We start from the raw sequence: 15,289 nt of genomic DNA, 5'->3' as shown, positions 1-15,289 counted from the left end.
TGAGAATTGAAATAGATTTCCTACAATGAATAAAAGCAAAAATAAGTAAAGTCACATTTAAAGCATAAACTGGCATGACTTAACTGCTACTTGGTTTTTATTCCAAGAACATTGCTAAGAGGTAGCCATGGACACAGAAGGAGGAAGCTATCTCAGCACTCCACGGCTGCTGCCCAGCGAAGTTTTGTCAAGGAGGAAAGGAGCTTAAATCAAGAACAGAGTTAGAATATCCTTACAATATTGGAGATCAGTGCAGAAAATTGCAGCCACTGGAAATTGAGTACTTTTTTTTTAATCTTTGGGTCAAAATAATCCTGCTGTGAAAATAGGAATTGAGAAGTGTGTGTGTGTGTGTGTGTGTGTGTGTGTGTGTGTGTGTGTGTGTGTACATATGTGTATCACTCTACTTATTTTGAATCTGTGCTATCATGCACCTTTGAATCACGCCTTATTTTCCTGAGGAGGTTTAGCTACCCAGCTGCTACTCAGATGTACAAATTATAGCTCTTGGAAGTTAACACACTATTCTGCTTCTATATGACAGTCTCATAACTTTGATTAATATAAGCTGATTTGATTGCCAAAGGTACTCTTCTTTATTCAAGAAAGATATTTCAAGCCAGGAGCAGTGGTTCAAGGCTGTAATTTGAGAGAGAGAGAGAGAGAGAGAGAGAGAGAGAGAGAGAGAGAGAGAGAGAGAGAGAGAGAGAGAGAGAGAGAGAGAGAGAGATCAGGGCATCATGATTCAGGGACAGCCTTGGTATAAAGGTTCATGAGACCTCCTCTCAGGCGCTGTTGGCACATCAGTTATCCTGGCTACAGGGAGAGCACAAGGCTGGTACGGTGGTGTGCACTAATCAGCCAGTGGTGACTCAGAGAAGTACACATGGGAGGAGAGCAGCCCAGGCATAAAAGCCAGACCCTGGGCTGGGAAGGTGGTAGAGCGCTTGCCTTGCATACCTGAGGCCCTGGGTTCGATTCTTCAGCACCACATAAGCAAAAAGAAAAAAGCCGGAAGTTCAGGCCCCATGACCAGACCCCCCCCCCAAAAAAAGCCAGACCCTACCTCAAAAATAACCACACAAAAACGAGGCTGGAGGCATGTCTCAAGTAGAACAGCAACCTACTTGCAAACACAAGGCCTAGTTCAATCCCAGGTTGACCTAATTCCCGCCCCCCAAACCAAAAAAAGATATTTCAAGACCAAGACACCCTAGACCAGGTTCTAGAAATTCATCGAAGTTATGCTTCTTTGTTCTCTTAGGGACAGCCACCAGGCCTTCCCTTGATAATGACATAATATCAATCTGCCAAGCTTTCCTGGTTGCTATGTGGTTCAAGGCTACAGCACCTGCACGGCATGGAAAAAGGCCTGCGTCCAATCCCTAGCGGAGTCGAGGAAACAAGACGAATCAGGAAAGGGATGCCTGTACTCTACCTTTCTGTGTCTCTTCCTCCTCCTTCCTCTTCCTTCCTTCCTCCCTCCCTTCTTTCTCCCTCCCTTCCCCCCGCGGCCCCCCTTCCCTCCCTCCCTTCTATTTGTCAGTAGCAGGTCTTGAAGTCCTGACCTCGTACCTGGTTCACATCTGTCCTTCTGTCACCTGAGTCGCGCCTCCGGCCTGGCCTTGTGTTGGCGGGAGACGGGTTTCCTGGGCTCTTCTGCCCGGACAGACCCGGGTTCTCAGGCCCTGGGCAGCCCGGGCAGCCCCGGCAGCCCCGGCTAGCAGGCCCCGGCGGCCCCGGCAGTCCCGGCTCGCAGGCCGCAGCCCCGGCTCGCAGGCCCCGGCAGCCCTGGCTCGCAGGCCGCAGCCCCGGCAGCCCCGGCTCGCAGCCCCCAGCAGCCCCGGCTCGCAGGCCCCGGCAGCCCTGGCTCGCAGGCCCCGGCAGTCCCGGCTCGCAGGCCCCGGCAGTCCCGGCTCGCAGGCCGCAGCCCCGGCTCGCAGGCCCCGGCGGCCCAGGCTCGCAGGCCGCAGCCCCGGCTCGCAGGCCCCGGCGGCCCCGGCTCGCAGGCCCCGGCTCGCAGCCCCCGGCGGCCCCGGCTCGCAGGCCCCGGCTCGCAGCCCCCGGCGGCCCCGGCAGCCCCGGCTCGCAGGCCCCGGCAGCCCCGGCTCGCAGGCCGCAGCCCCGGCTCGCAGGCCCCGGCGGCCCCGGCTCGCAGGCCCCGGCAGCCCCGGCTCGCAGGCCGCAGCCCCGGCTCGCAGGCCCCGGCGGCCCCGGCTCGCAGGCCCCGGCTCGCAGCCCCCGGCGGCCCCGGCAGCCCCGGCTCGCAGGCCCCGGCAGCCCCGGCTCGCAGGCCCCGGCAGCCCCGGCTCGCAGGCCCAGGCGGCCCCGGCTCGCAGGCCCCGGCAGCCCCGGCGGCCCCGGCAGCCCCGGCTCGCAGGCCCCGGCAGCCCCGGCTCGCAGGCCCCGGCGGCCCCGGCAGCCCCGGCTCGCAGGCCCAGGCGGCCCCGGCTCGCAGGCCCCGGCAGCCCCGGCGGCCCCGGCGGCCCCGGCTCGCAGGCCCCGGCGGCCCCGGCTCGCAGGCCCCGGCGGCCCCGGCCGCATTACAACGATCGGTATTCCCCTCAGCCTCGGCCGCCACGGCCCAGCGGGCCGGTCATCCGGGTACTTGCTCTGTTGCTCGCCGGAGAGCTAAACCCTGCCAACCAAGCCGCGCTGAAAAGGAAGAAGATTCCAGAAGGCGATGCTCTCCACCTGCTCCCCGCAAGGCCTTCCAGGCCGCGCCGCAGACTCCCCGCACACCACGCCTTCTCGGCCTCAAGAGAACATTCTGGAAAACTCCCGTCAGCAGTGTGACAGGCCCGTCCGTCAGATGTCCAGTTCACTGAGGTGTGCCAATTTGTAACCGAGTTCTAGAACCTTCCCGGCTTGAGCAGCTTTGTCCCGCCAGGGCTCTGTCTGCAGGAGCCGCCTTTCTCCAGTAGGAGGCGCCATTTCCTTCCGTCAGCTCGCGGGGAGGAGGGGCGGGCCCGCCACGGAGGCGTCACGTGACCCGGCCGCCTCCACGCCAGGGGGCGGTCTTGCGGAGATTACTTTACGTCCGTGCGCGGCGTCGTGACGTAGCACGCCGGGGCTGGCTGGCCGCCATCTTGCCTCTTTTTCCTCGCTCGCTCTCTCTCCCCCTCGGCCAGCAGCGAAAGTGCTTGTGGCGGTTTGGACGTCCGCGGCCTCGGCCCCGAGTCCCGCGGCCCTTCCCGGCCCCTCCTCGCCTCCCCGGCCCCGGCCCGCCCGCCCTCGCCTGCGCCCCGGGCTCGGCGCGACCCTCGTGCGCGGACCTGACATCCACCCTGGCGGGTAAGGAGGAAGCCGCGGGCGGAGGAAGGGCCCCGACGGGGCGGCGTGGGGCGGCCGGGGGGGGGCGGAGGGAGGGGCGGCCGGGGGGAGGGGGGCGGAGGGAGGGGCGGCCTGGGACCCCGGGAGGGGGGCCTGGGACGGGAGGGAGGGGCGGCCTGGGACCCCGGGGGGGGGGCCTGGGACGGGGGGGGGCGGAGGGAGGGGCGGCCTGGGACCCCGGGAGGGGGGCCTGGGACGGGAGGGAGGGGCGGCCTGGGACCCCGGGAGGGGGGCCTGGGACGGGAGGGAGGGGCGGCCTGGGACCCCGGGGGGGGGCCTGGGACGGGGGGGGCGGAGGGAGGGGCGGCCTGGGACCCCGGGAGGGGGGCCTGGGATCCGGGGGGGGGCCCGGAGGGAGGGGCGGCCTTGGACGGGAGGGAGGTGCGGCCTGGGACCCCGGGAGGGGGGCCTGGGATCCGGGGGGGGGCCGGAGGGAGGGGCGGCCTTGGACGGGAGGGAGGGACGGCCTGGGACCCCGGGAGGGGGGCCTGGGACGGGAGGGAGGGACGGCCTGGGACCCCGGGAGGGGGGGCCTGGGACCGGGGGAGCCGGAGGGATGGGGGGCCTGGGACCGGGGGGGGGGCCCGGAGGAAGAGGCCGCCTGGGACCCCAGGGGGGGGACGGCCCAGGACCGGGAGGGCCGGAGGGAGGGGGGGCCTGGGACTGGGGGGGGGGTGGCCCGGAGGGAAGGGCGGCCTGGGACCCGGGGGGGGGCGCTGGGACCCAGGGGGGGCGGCGGGATCGGCCCCAGGCCGGGCGGGAAGGCCGAGGCCGCGCTGCGAGCGGGAGTGCACCGGGCCGGCCGGCGGGCGGGAGGCCCGACTCCATCCCGCCCGAGCGGGCGGCGGCGCGCGGCCTTCCCGGGCGCGCGTGTGCGTGCCTTCCCCGAGCCCACGCGAGGGCCCGGCCGCGGGTCGGGCGTGTGTGCAGGCGTGAGCTGAGCGTCTTCCTTCCGGAATGGAGGGTGCGGCCCCTGCCGGGCCCGGTCCCCCTCCGGGCCCGGGCTCCCCGTCCACCCGGGCCCCGGCCCACCCCGGCCGCCGTCCCGAGGCAGGCCCCGCGGCTCCCGTGGGGGCGGGGCGTGCTCCCTGGCGCCAGGCCGCCCGGCCCCTCGCGCCCGCGGGTGGTGAGGGGCCGGTCCGTCCGCCCCGTCCGCCCCGCCCCGGGGGGAGGCCGGTGCACGTGGTGGGTACGGCCGGCCGGCCCCTCACCTGAAGGGGGCTCGCCCGGCAGCACGGCCTCCTGCCCTCTGGGACCCAGTGTTCGGGTTCCAGATTGGGGAGTCCGAGGCGCTTGGCGTGATTGGCGCCACCATTTTACTGTGCGTGAGTCCAGCAAGATGGACAAGGCTCCGCTCGGGAGTTGTTCTTGATTCCCAGACTCCTCAGAGGCGCTTCCCCTACCCTTATTGTACCGACAGGGAAATGAGTTCAGATGAGAGAAATTCGCCCAAGGTCACACAGCAGTTCCTGCTGACATTATATATACATCCAGACCCGTGGGTGAGACCCAGCTGTCCAACTGCCTTCTTGTTCCTTTTAACTTTATCTATCTCTGGGTTGCAGTATGTACAACGCCGCTGTATTGTAAAGGTGAATGCGTTGCTGGGTCTCAAAATGGGCTATAATCTACATATATGTCTCTCTATATAGATCCATCCCTCGTTGTTTAGGGGGTGTGTGTGTGTTCTCCTCATTTTAAGAATTTGAGAGAATGTTGGTAGAGTATTTCTCATTTGTGAAGTGGGGTAGTAGCTCTTCTCAAAGATTTGCGGGACAGGTTAAAAAGATTGTGTATGTAAAAGGCTTATTTCGATTTCAGTACATTGAAAAAGTCCTAATAATGAAGGGAGAAGAGTAATCTGTATTCTCAGGTTTGAACAAAGTTTTTCCTGGGTACTTAACATAATTTTTGTTCTCTTTTTCCTTACATTTAGACTGGATTTATATCTTAAATGTTTGTTCTTTTTGTTTTATATATTAGATAGCTCTGAGATCAGCTTCTTCTAAGGAAAAAATGCAGTATTTCTGCCTTCAACTTTTCTCCTTTCTCTACCTTATGGGAAAAAAATGTCTTTGAAGGTTATATTATGTCTCCAAGTACCCCTACCACACCTACACTGCTCAGTTTGTAAATTTGTTTGGTAACATGTGTCTTTATGCTATTTATGTCATACTGTCATCAGCAAGAATTGACCATTGGTAAAATTTTGAACAGAACTGTATTCATAAAAGGAGATCCAGAAATTGTGCCTGAATTATGACTAACATTCTTTTTAGTAAAGCAAAACTTGTCATCGTATGCATTGGGTAATAATGAAAACTTAGTCATAGCACTGTAAGTTTTAGGATAATGCTGTTGGTGGAGCAGTCAGAACATTTTTGCAGTTCAGAGTATTCTGTAGGGGTAACTTCAGCTTTTTTCCATGAGAAAAGACAGAAATAGTGCTAGTTCAAATCCTGACTTTGCTCTAGATTGATAGAATGCTAGCCATGTTTTGTGGCTTGTGTCTGCATTTGTTTGCTGGCATGAGCTGAGTTTCAGCAGGGAACTTGTGTCTCCTTGGCAGATGTGGTTGACATACACTAAGAGTCTGGGGGCTGGGAAGGTGGCTCAGTGGTAGAGCACTTGCCTTGCATGCCTGAGGCCCTGGGTTCGATTCCTCAGCACCACATAAGCAAAAAAGAAAAAAGCCGGAAGTGGTGCTGTGACTCAAGTGGTAGAGCGCTAGCCTTGAGCTGAAGAGCTGAGGAACAGCGCCCAGGCCCAGAGTTCAGGCCCCACGACTGGACCCCCCCCCCCAAAAAAAAGGGAGGGGCTGAAATTATTGCTGCCAAAATGATGTAATCATCCCTGTGTGGTGGTCTTGGTGCACCATATTAAAAAGGGGATAATCACCATGTACAGATCACATCTAGTATTTTTAAAACACAACTGTTTATTCATGTAGCGTGCTGTCTAGTTTTTTTTTTTTCAGTTTACCTTCTGTGTTCCTAAATTTTTCTTTACTGAGCTATTTCAGTGTTCTCATCTTGTGTAGTGATTGGAATATAGTTTTTGTGGATTATTTAGTGACAACAGGTTTGAATTACCAAAGGATAAATACTCACCTAATGATAACTAATACGCATAGTAGTTCAAAAAAAGCACTCACCTTGTCTGTTGTTTCCTTTTATTTTCCCATTTGAATAATGTTGCAGATAGTTATTGTAGAATTAATAGATTTACTTGTACAATATTTTCCTTAAATTGTAGTTTTATCCAAGAACTAAACATCCTTACAACTTTACAAGGCCCACAGAATCATGGAAACAGAAATAAGATTCTACCAACATATTCACAGTTTCAAAGGTTAATATTAACTAAATGTTATGTTGGAACTAGGGTGATAGAATACTTGCCTTAAGGTATTTGAGGGCCTGGGGCAGTCCCCAGTACTGCCCTATCTTCCCTCAAAAAAAATTTTGGAGTCATGCCAAAAGGTGAAAACAAAGGTATATAAGAAGATAATAGAAATTTGGTGGAGATAAATCCATAAATAGAAAAATGTCAGAGTATGGATCTGGTTTATTACAAATGAATAGATAAGATTGGTGGCTAAAGGGTAAAAATAACTGTAGGTTTGTTTTGTATTTGTGCAGGCTACCTTGAACTCAGGGTCCTCTGGCCTTGGGGCTTGAAGGGTTGGGAATTTTTGGCCTATGCCATCACACGTGTCTGGTCTGGCAAGGGTTTCTCTATTCCTTGTCTTCTTGATATGGATCATCAAAGCCAAGCTCTTGCATGTGCGAGGCAAATGCTCCAGTAGACAGTGTTGGGGGGGAGGGGAACAGGAAATTTCCTCTCCTTCAAAACTATTAGCTACTGCAAAGAGTACCTGTATCTTCCCCTCAAAGATGGGTTTTTCTGTTTGCCCAGAGGCCAATGTACATTAAGAAAAAGCTCCTGGGGGAAAAATTAAGAGTACATTTAGAACAGCACAGAAAAAAAAAAAAACAATTGAGAGACTGGAGAAATGGTCACTAAGGAGCAAACATTTTTGAGCATTTTACTTAGATTACAGGTGGCTGAGCAAGTTTAGAACTGAAATTTTCCAATATATCTTCAAGTTAACTATTTTATTAACATTTTTTAGTAAATGGGAAATGCTATACTAAATACCAAACATGATCAGATTTCAAAGGAGCCAGAGAACATGTAAGTGCAGTTAATACACTTCATTCTTCAGATAGAATTGTTGATTTGAATTAAAATTGAGAGGGGGGGGCGCAATATGGCTATTGTAGCTTTGTCTGTATTTTTGAAGTACCTTGACATTAGATATAAGTTTTGTAGATCTTAATTGAAGGAGCACAACATGAGGAGTACAGAATTACTTCTGAAGGTTATGGAAATGGAACAGATGGGGAAATTCTAGTTTAAAAATAAGAAAAAGACTATTGGAGGATGGTTGAAACAGTTTTGTTATGTGACCCAAACTGTCGTTGAACTAACGCACCCCAGTCCTCTTGCGTCTGCCTACCAAGGTGCAGGCATTACCAGATATATGTGCCACTACACCCAGCTTAGGGGAAGAATGTAACTGAATGCAGGTGTTTGACCTAGAAGCGAGGGTTCATTGTATTGCTCTATGCGTTTGTCAAGTTTGTATTTTAAAAAATGGACTCTGGTTTTATAGTTCAGCCAGTTTTTATCACATCGGATTTGTGTATCCCCCACTAAAGTTAGGATATTATATAGGCTGTAGAAAGATGAAACACCTCTCATCAGTAAACAGGTTTTTTGGCATTTTAGAGGCAAAGTTGTTGCTGCTGTTGTTTCATTTTGTTTTTTTGTGCTGAAGAGCTCTTAACAGATGGGAAAGGCCAAAAGTTGCCCACATGTGCTGATGAATTTTCTGACCAGAAAGAAAGTGAATATCTGATGCCTAGATTGTTTAAGAAATGTCTGTTTTTACTATTTTTCTGTAATACTATTCATATAGAAGCATTCTACATATGTATGGCAGTATCCTTAACTTTAATATTATAGCAGTTGATAAAACTTTAAGACCATTTCCCATTCTTTACACAAAGCAATGGTAAGTGAGGTGATGGTTATACCAGTTATCTAATAATCATTACTCATTATGTGTGATTATGTGGTACTTAAAAATAAACGTTTGAAATCCATTTGATGTTATTTTAGACTTTAGAATTGCTGATTATAATACACTTTAGAATTACTAATGGATTATAACAATTAGATATGGAAGAGACCTTAGTAAGTTAGTGAGTTCAACTTTTTCCCAAAACAATTGCCATGACAACAGATTAACTTGATTATGCTAGGATTCCTCCAGTCAAAAAAAAAAAATGGATCAGGAGTTCAGGACAGTTGACCTTTAACATTCACAGGGCATGTATTCTACAATCTTCTAATTTTCTAGATTTGTAGATATACTAACATTCAAACCCCTTCACTTTGTCTCTCTTCATTTCTTTTCTGTTATATCTCCCAGAAGAAAACAAAGTGCCCCCGGGGCCTGGGGAAGGCCCCATGAAGGAAATAATGTGAAATACCTCCATTTTTCCCTTAGAAGCATCCACCTAGAAGTATATCTGGTGTCATTGGATGCAGATTTTGTGTTTCAGCAAAACTAAATCTTTTCACAGCTCTCTGGGTTGCCTGGCAAATTGTATAAATGGAATGCTAAGAGTTTTAAGATAACTCATTTCTACTCATGGATAAATGGCCAGTTAGAAAGATTTTACTTTGTATTCAATCTAAATGGTTATTTCTAGATGGTTAAGCCTGGAATTGAGATACTTTAAAGCATGATGAATATGAAATTTGTAGAAGCTTAGAATTTCAGATTTGTGCCTAGGTATTTATTAAAATAACAATTTTTATAGAATAGGGATATAATATTACTAGCTGTCACAGACCTTAGAATCTTTTCTTGCAGACACACTGGGTCTGTATTCTGCATTTGGAAATTTAGTGTATGGGGGTTTGTTTTTTGAGACTGTGTTTCCTAGTTCTGGTCTTCGATTTCTGAGTTTAGGTTATCCCCTGCCTAGCCTCTTCAGTTGCTAGAATTATAGTCACCTATCACCAAGGGCAATGACATTTTGGTTTTGATCCAAGAGTGATCTGCATGCCATTCCAAGACCATTTAAAAGAGGGTAGACACATGCACACGTGCACATGCCAGTGTCCTGAGGCTTGAACTTAAGGCCTGGGCACTGTCCCTGAGCTTTAAAATAAAGCTCCAGGCTAGCACTTTACCACTTGAACCACAGCTCTACTTCAGGCTTTTTGCTGGTTAATTGGAGAGTCTCATGGACTTGGCTGCCAGGGCTGGCTTCAAACCCAGAGAGATCTTCAGATCTCAGCTTCCTGAATTATTAGGATTACAGGCATGAGCCACCAATACTGAGCTCCGATACCTTTTTAAAGCTTAGAAAGTCATCGAAAGACTGAATTCATTGTTCCGATGAATGTATTTCATTCACCATATCTCCTTTACAGTTCTTTATTCAAACTTAACAAAAGTCATTGAAATGAACAGTGTACAAAATTGTTTAATTGTTTAGACCATGTTATAAGCATCCTTCGGTATCTTTAGAAATAACCCTCATGCCAAAATCCACGAATGCATATATAAAATGTGTTGTTTGCATATAACATGTACAGGCTGTGTATTCCAAATCATTTCCACATTGCTTAATACCTAAGATAATATAAATACTGTGTGCGTAGTTATACTGTAATGGTTTTTTAACTGGGTTTATCTTTCATTTAAATATTTGAAATATATTTCAGGAATTTCAGTCTTTATTATTATAAAAAATATTCAATGTATTTTTTAATATTTTCTGCCCACGGTTGAATCTGTGGACATGGAATTTGTGGATACCAAGAGTTAACTGTAGTTCATATTGATCACAATCTTTATTAAGTCTAAATTGTTTTTCTCCTTCAAATACTCTAGTTCTCATTTGTGTTGTATGCATTTAATGAGGGATGTGTAGGGACTTTTTGAATAATTGGTTTATAAAAATTAAACAGGAAGGAGAAGTAGGTGTATGTATAGAACACAGGCAGATCTCTGATGTTAGTTTGTGAAAAGTAAACATCAAAGATTACCACGGTGTAGGCTGGAGGCATGGAACAAGCAGTAGAGCACTTGCCTAGCAAATGTGAGGCTGAATTCAAACCTCAGCACTCCAAACAACAAAGATGAGCAAGAAATAACATGCTTGGGAGAACAGATTAGTGTTTGGGGAGTGGGGTAATCACTTCAGTTTTATAGAAAAGTTTCAGTAATGGTATAGAATTCCCCTATTGCTTCATCTAGATCACACTGTGTGGCGTTTTTTTCATGTTACCTTATAGCATTCTATATGCACCAGTTGAGGTGTGTCCCCACACCACCTGATGGTAAGGGAGGAGGGAGGTGAAGCTAAAAACTTAGGTCGACCTAGAAATCAAAGAGAATGCTTTCCGTTGAGCCATTTGCCAAACTTTGTGTTTGGTATTTGGCTCTTATAAATAGTATGTATGTATATGTGTGTATAAGATCTTGATATATTCAGTAAATGTTTGTTAAATGCCTACAGTATGTTTTTCTGAAAATGGTTACACATTATTTTTTATGTTAACACAACTGCAGGACATTAGTTCCTCTTGAAAATACAGTCTAAACTTAGAACCATATGAATAATTAGGAAAACAGTAAACAGATACTTAGAAACCCTCAAATGATTGAAAAGATAATTGTGTTGTTAAATTTGGTAAATTACAGTTTACTGAAATTAAAAAACTACTTCTCCACATATACTAGATTTTAAATGTTAATATTTTCAGTATTGAAAACTGGAATCTTACAAGCTTGTATGCTAAAGGAATTTCAGGGATCATAGCTAATTTTTTTCTATAGATGTAGAAAACAAAGGTTTTCTTCCACAGCATTTTAAATGATAGCTTTTAAACAAAACCACTGAAGCTTTATTACATGGTTATTTACAAAGAAAAATGAATCAAATATCCCAATTCTGCTGATTATAGAAAACGTGCTTATGAGAGCATTTCTACCATATAGAAATTCTTTTTCTTAACATTTGGGGTAAACTTGTCCTTTCTGGTTTTCATGAAAACCATCTTTTTGTTATCACTGTTTGGTGTTGTGTTTCTTCTTTTTGTCAGTCCTGTGAACTCAAGGCCTGAGCTTTTTTGCTCAAGGCTAGCGCCATACCATTTAGAGCCACAGCGCCACTTCCTGTTTTCTAGTGGTTAATTGGAGTTGTGTCACGGACTTTCCTGCTCTGGCTGGCTTTGAACTTCCATCCTCAGATCTCAGCCTCCTTAGTAGCTAGGATTACAGGTGTAAGCCAGGGCTCTGGGCCCATCCTTTCATTTTGAAAGGTTGATACTGCCTTCCAAATTTCTAAAGCTTTTAGGAACAATGCATTTGCTTCAAAAGCACTGGCTTCCTTCTTTTCCCCCTTTATTTGTTTCTTTTTCTTTTCTCTTCCCCGCCCCCTCCTCTTTTCTTTCTTCCTGCTGGGGTTTGAGCTCCAATACAGTGCTAGGCAGGCAGTCTACCACTTGAACCCTGCTGCCGTGGCGGTCGTAGGGTTTTAACTCAGGATTTCACACTTGTTAGGAAAGTACTCTTACTACTTGAACTGCACTGCCAGCCCTTTCCTTTCAGTGCTTTTCTGCTAGAAACCTGTTAAAAGACAAATATACTTTTTGTGCATAATTTGGAAAAGGTACCTGTTTTGTTGTATCTAATTTCAGTAAAAACTGTTGGGGTGTTTTTTGGGGTTTTTTTGTCATTGCTATTTAAACAGTGACAGGATTTTTTTTAAGGCTTTGTTTTTGCAGACATGCTGGACTTTAATAATTTAGATGTTAGGGTGCATGGTCAGCAAAAGGGTAATCTAGAAGTATTGTTACCATTGTATTAGTAAGGAAAAGCTTTTTTGATGGCTATAGTTTCTTTTGAAGTCAATTTGGCAAGCTGAAGACAAATGCGCCTGTTGAGCTCATTGTTTGAAGGGGGTTAGTGTATTAGCTGTACATGAATCAGTTTAAGATGTGTTTGTTATATTGTGTGCAACCATGTATTTAACAGCAGTTCAGATGTTTTAACCGGTGTTTTCCTCTATTTGCTCTTGATAGCATTTAGAATAAATGCTAGGGTAATACTTTTTCTTAGTCTAGTAGACTGTGAAGTTTGACAACTCTGTTTATTTTGGCTTCATCTTCTGGCTCTCACCCTTAACCATAATTTTTATACTTTATACTTCTAGATCAAAATGGGTTTATTTCAAAAGTTCTCATTTGTGGCTATACTGTGGATAGACATTCTTGGAGAGTTTTTTTTTTTAAAGAATACTTTGAAATTATTCCATAATACTGTCAGATGTAGTCCCAGAAGTTCTGCTTTGTCTGGCATGCAGCTTTGGAAAGTGTGTGTGCACTTGCACACACTTGCGTGTGTGTGTGTGTGTGTGTGTGTGTGAGAGAGAGAGAGAGAGAGAGAGAGAGAGAGAGAGAGAAATCTGTGCAGCCTGCATTGAGAATTCGTTTTTTTCTTGACTCATCACCTAATCAGAAAGGTCTTACTGAGCTTTACTACCCCTCTACTAAAGTCCTTCTCTCCCTTTTTGTGGTCCCTTTACCTAGTTATGTTTTTTCATTGCTATGATTTTATATTCTTGTTGAAAGTTCCAAATTGCTCTAGCAGGTTTAAAAGGACATTTTCATTACTTAAGGTTGTAGTATTCAAGAATTACAACATACAGTAGTAAAGTGTATTATCCTTTAGAATAATGGGTAGAATAATGTGGATTAGGTTCCCATGCCAGGAGTACATAGGCATGTGCACGGTGATGGAAGAAGAGTTAATGGCAGTGATATAGTTAATGTTCAGGTAGTTATGTGCATGTATTTATAAATAACCTTTTGCTCATGTTACTTGTTGCCTAAGTACATAAGAAGTTGGGGTTTTTTTTTAAGCTTTTGCTTATCAACTACTTTTTTTCCATGTTCACCTGTGGTTTTTGTTAACATTCTTATGTTGTGTATATATTGGGACTGCCAGTATGGATAAATTTGAATCCTTTCCTTTCCTCTTCTATTTCCTTATTTTTGAGATTGGTTCTCACTAAGCAGCCCAGGTTGGACTCAAACTCAGATTCTTGGTCTCAGCCTCCTCACTGCTGGGATTACAAGTGTGACCAGCATTCCCAGCTTGACTAATAAAAATATATGGTTATTACCATGTTTTAAGAGAACATAGAGTCTTAAATACTCTAGTGAAGCACTTAAATGCTTTTTCATTCTATCCTTTGGGATATAGCTGCAGTAACAAAGGAATGTAGCATAGGATTAGGAAATAATTGTAGTTGATTAAGACCAAATTCTTATCCTTTTCATATTCATTTGTTTTTATATGGATGTATTTTTTTCTTTTTTTTTTCTTTTTTTTTGTTTTGTTTTGTTCATCATGGGGCTTGAACTCAGGGCCTGGACACTGTCCCTGAGCTCCTTTGCTCAAGACTAGCACTCTACCACTTTGAGCACAGTGCCACTTCCGGTTTTGTCATAGTTAATTGGAGGTAAGAGTCTCCTGGACTTCTCCTGTCTGGGCTGGCTTCGAACCATGATCCTCAGATACCAGCTTCCTGAGTAGCTGGGATTACAAGTATAAGCCACCAACACCCAGCTTAATATGTATATTTTTAATTTTATGGTCTTGAAATCAGTTGTGGGTTTTGTTTGTTTCCAAATCACCATGCCTGGGGCTGGGAAGGTGGCTCAAAGGTAGAGCACTTGCCTTGCATGCATGAGGCCCTGGGTTCTATTCCTCAGCACCACATAAGCAAAAAGAAAAAAGCCGGAAGTGGTGCTTTTTAAGAACCATTTTGGTATTAGGGAATGATGGGTATGTATGACTTCTCATCCTGGTAAGCGGAGGACTAAAGGACAAAATAAACCAGATTGGGGTTGAAATTTAGATTTGCAAAACACCAGGAAGTGGTGGGGTTACATGAAAGAGATGAAGTGGGGCCAAAGGGACAGTGGTAGACAGATGAAGCGTAGAAGAAGGGGGGAATGCAGTCAGGAATCCAGAATATCTTACAAAGTGAACAAGAGTGAGAGAAGGGCTGAGTAGGGGAAGGAGGTGTGAGAATATTGAAATTTGTCACATTGATCAAGATATATTGTATTCATTAACCAGTTTGTTAAATAGCAGTTTTTTTTATTTTTATGTATTTATTTATTTTGTCGGTCATGGGGCTTGAACTCTGGGCCTGGGTGCTGCCCTTGAGCTCTTTCTTCAGCTCAAGGCGAATACTCTACCACTTGAGCCACAGCACTACTTCCAGTTTCCTAGTGGTTAATTGGAAATAAAGAGTCTCATGGCCGGGCGCTGGTGGCTCTCACCTGTAATCCTAGCTACTCAGGAGGCTGAGATCTGAGGATCGCGGTTCAAAGCCAGCCCGGGCAGGAGAGACCGTGAGACTATCTCCAATAAACCACCAGAAAACCGGAAGTGGCGCTGTAGCTCAAGTGGTAGAGCGCTCGCCTTGAGCTGAAGAGCTGAGGGACAGTGCCCAGGCCCAGAGTTCAAGCCCCACGACCGACAAAAAAAAAAAAGAGTCTCATGGACTTTTCTGCCCAGCTAGCTTTGAACTGTGATCCTCAGATCTCATCCTCCTGAGCAGCGAGGATTACAGGTGTAAGCCATGGTCACCTTGCCCCAAGTGTGATTTAAAAAAAAAAAATAGACAATTGTATAATTTGCATGAAAAGTATATAACAGAGGAGCCATAGTTCTAGCTTGTTTTACTCAGCATAATCATGCTGAGAGTTATCCTTGTTATTATTACCTGTTCATTGTTTAGTAAGATTGTACAAAAATTAGTTGCTTTTCTTTGTAACATCAGTAACAATCCAA

General features: G+C 47.1%; 1 protein-coding gene across 15 annotated transcripts in view; it reads left to right on the top strand.

Moving 5' to 3' along the window:
• Positions 1–3,081: 3,081 nt before the first annotated feature.
• The window catches only part of LOC138818218 (protein PRRC2C), a 75,562-nt gene continuing 63,354 nt past the window's right edge, over positions 3,082–15,289 (top strand). For 13 of the 15 annotated variants that reach the window (XM_070009219.1, XM_070009214.1, XM_070009211.1 and 10 more), the window contains exon 1: positions 3,083–3,294. The gene's annotated coding sequence lies outside the window, so the exon portion shown is untranslated. Of the gene's footprint in view, positions 3,295–15,289 lie in introns of all 15 variants that reach the window. The other 2 variants (XM_070009220.1, XM_070009216.1) reach the window with 1 other exon arrangement.

Source organism: Dipodomys merriami, unplaced genomic scaffold (assembly GCF_024711535.1).
Source record: "Dipodomys merriami isolate MVZ:Mamm:240054 unplaced genomic scaffold, mDipMer1.0.p SCAF_72, whole genome shotgun sequence".
NCBI lineage: Eukaryota > Metazoa > Chordata > Mammalia > Rodentia > Heteromyidae > Dipodomys > Dipodomys merriami.
The sequence above is the reverse complement of the archived record's forward strand: the minus strand, read 5'-3'. Positions and strand labels throughout refer to the sequence as shown.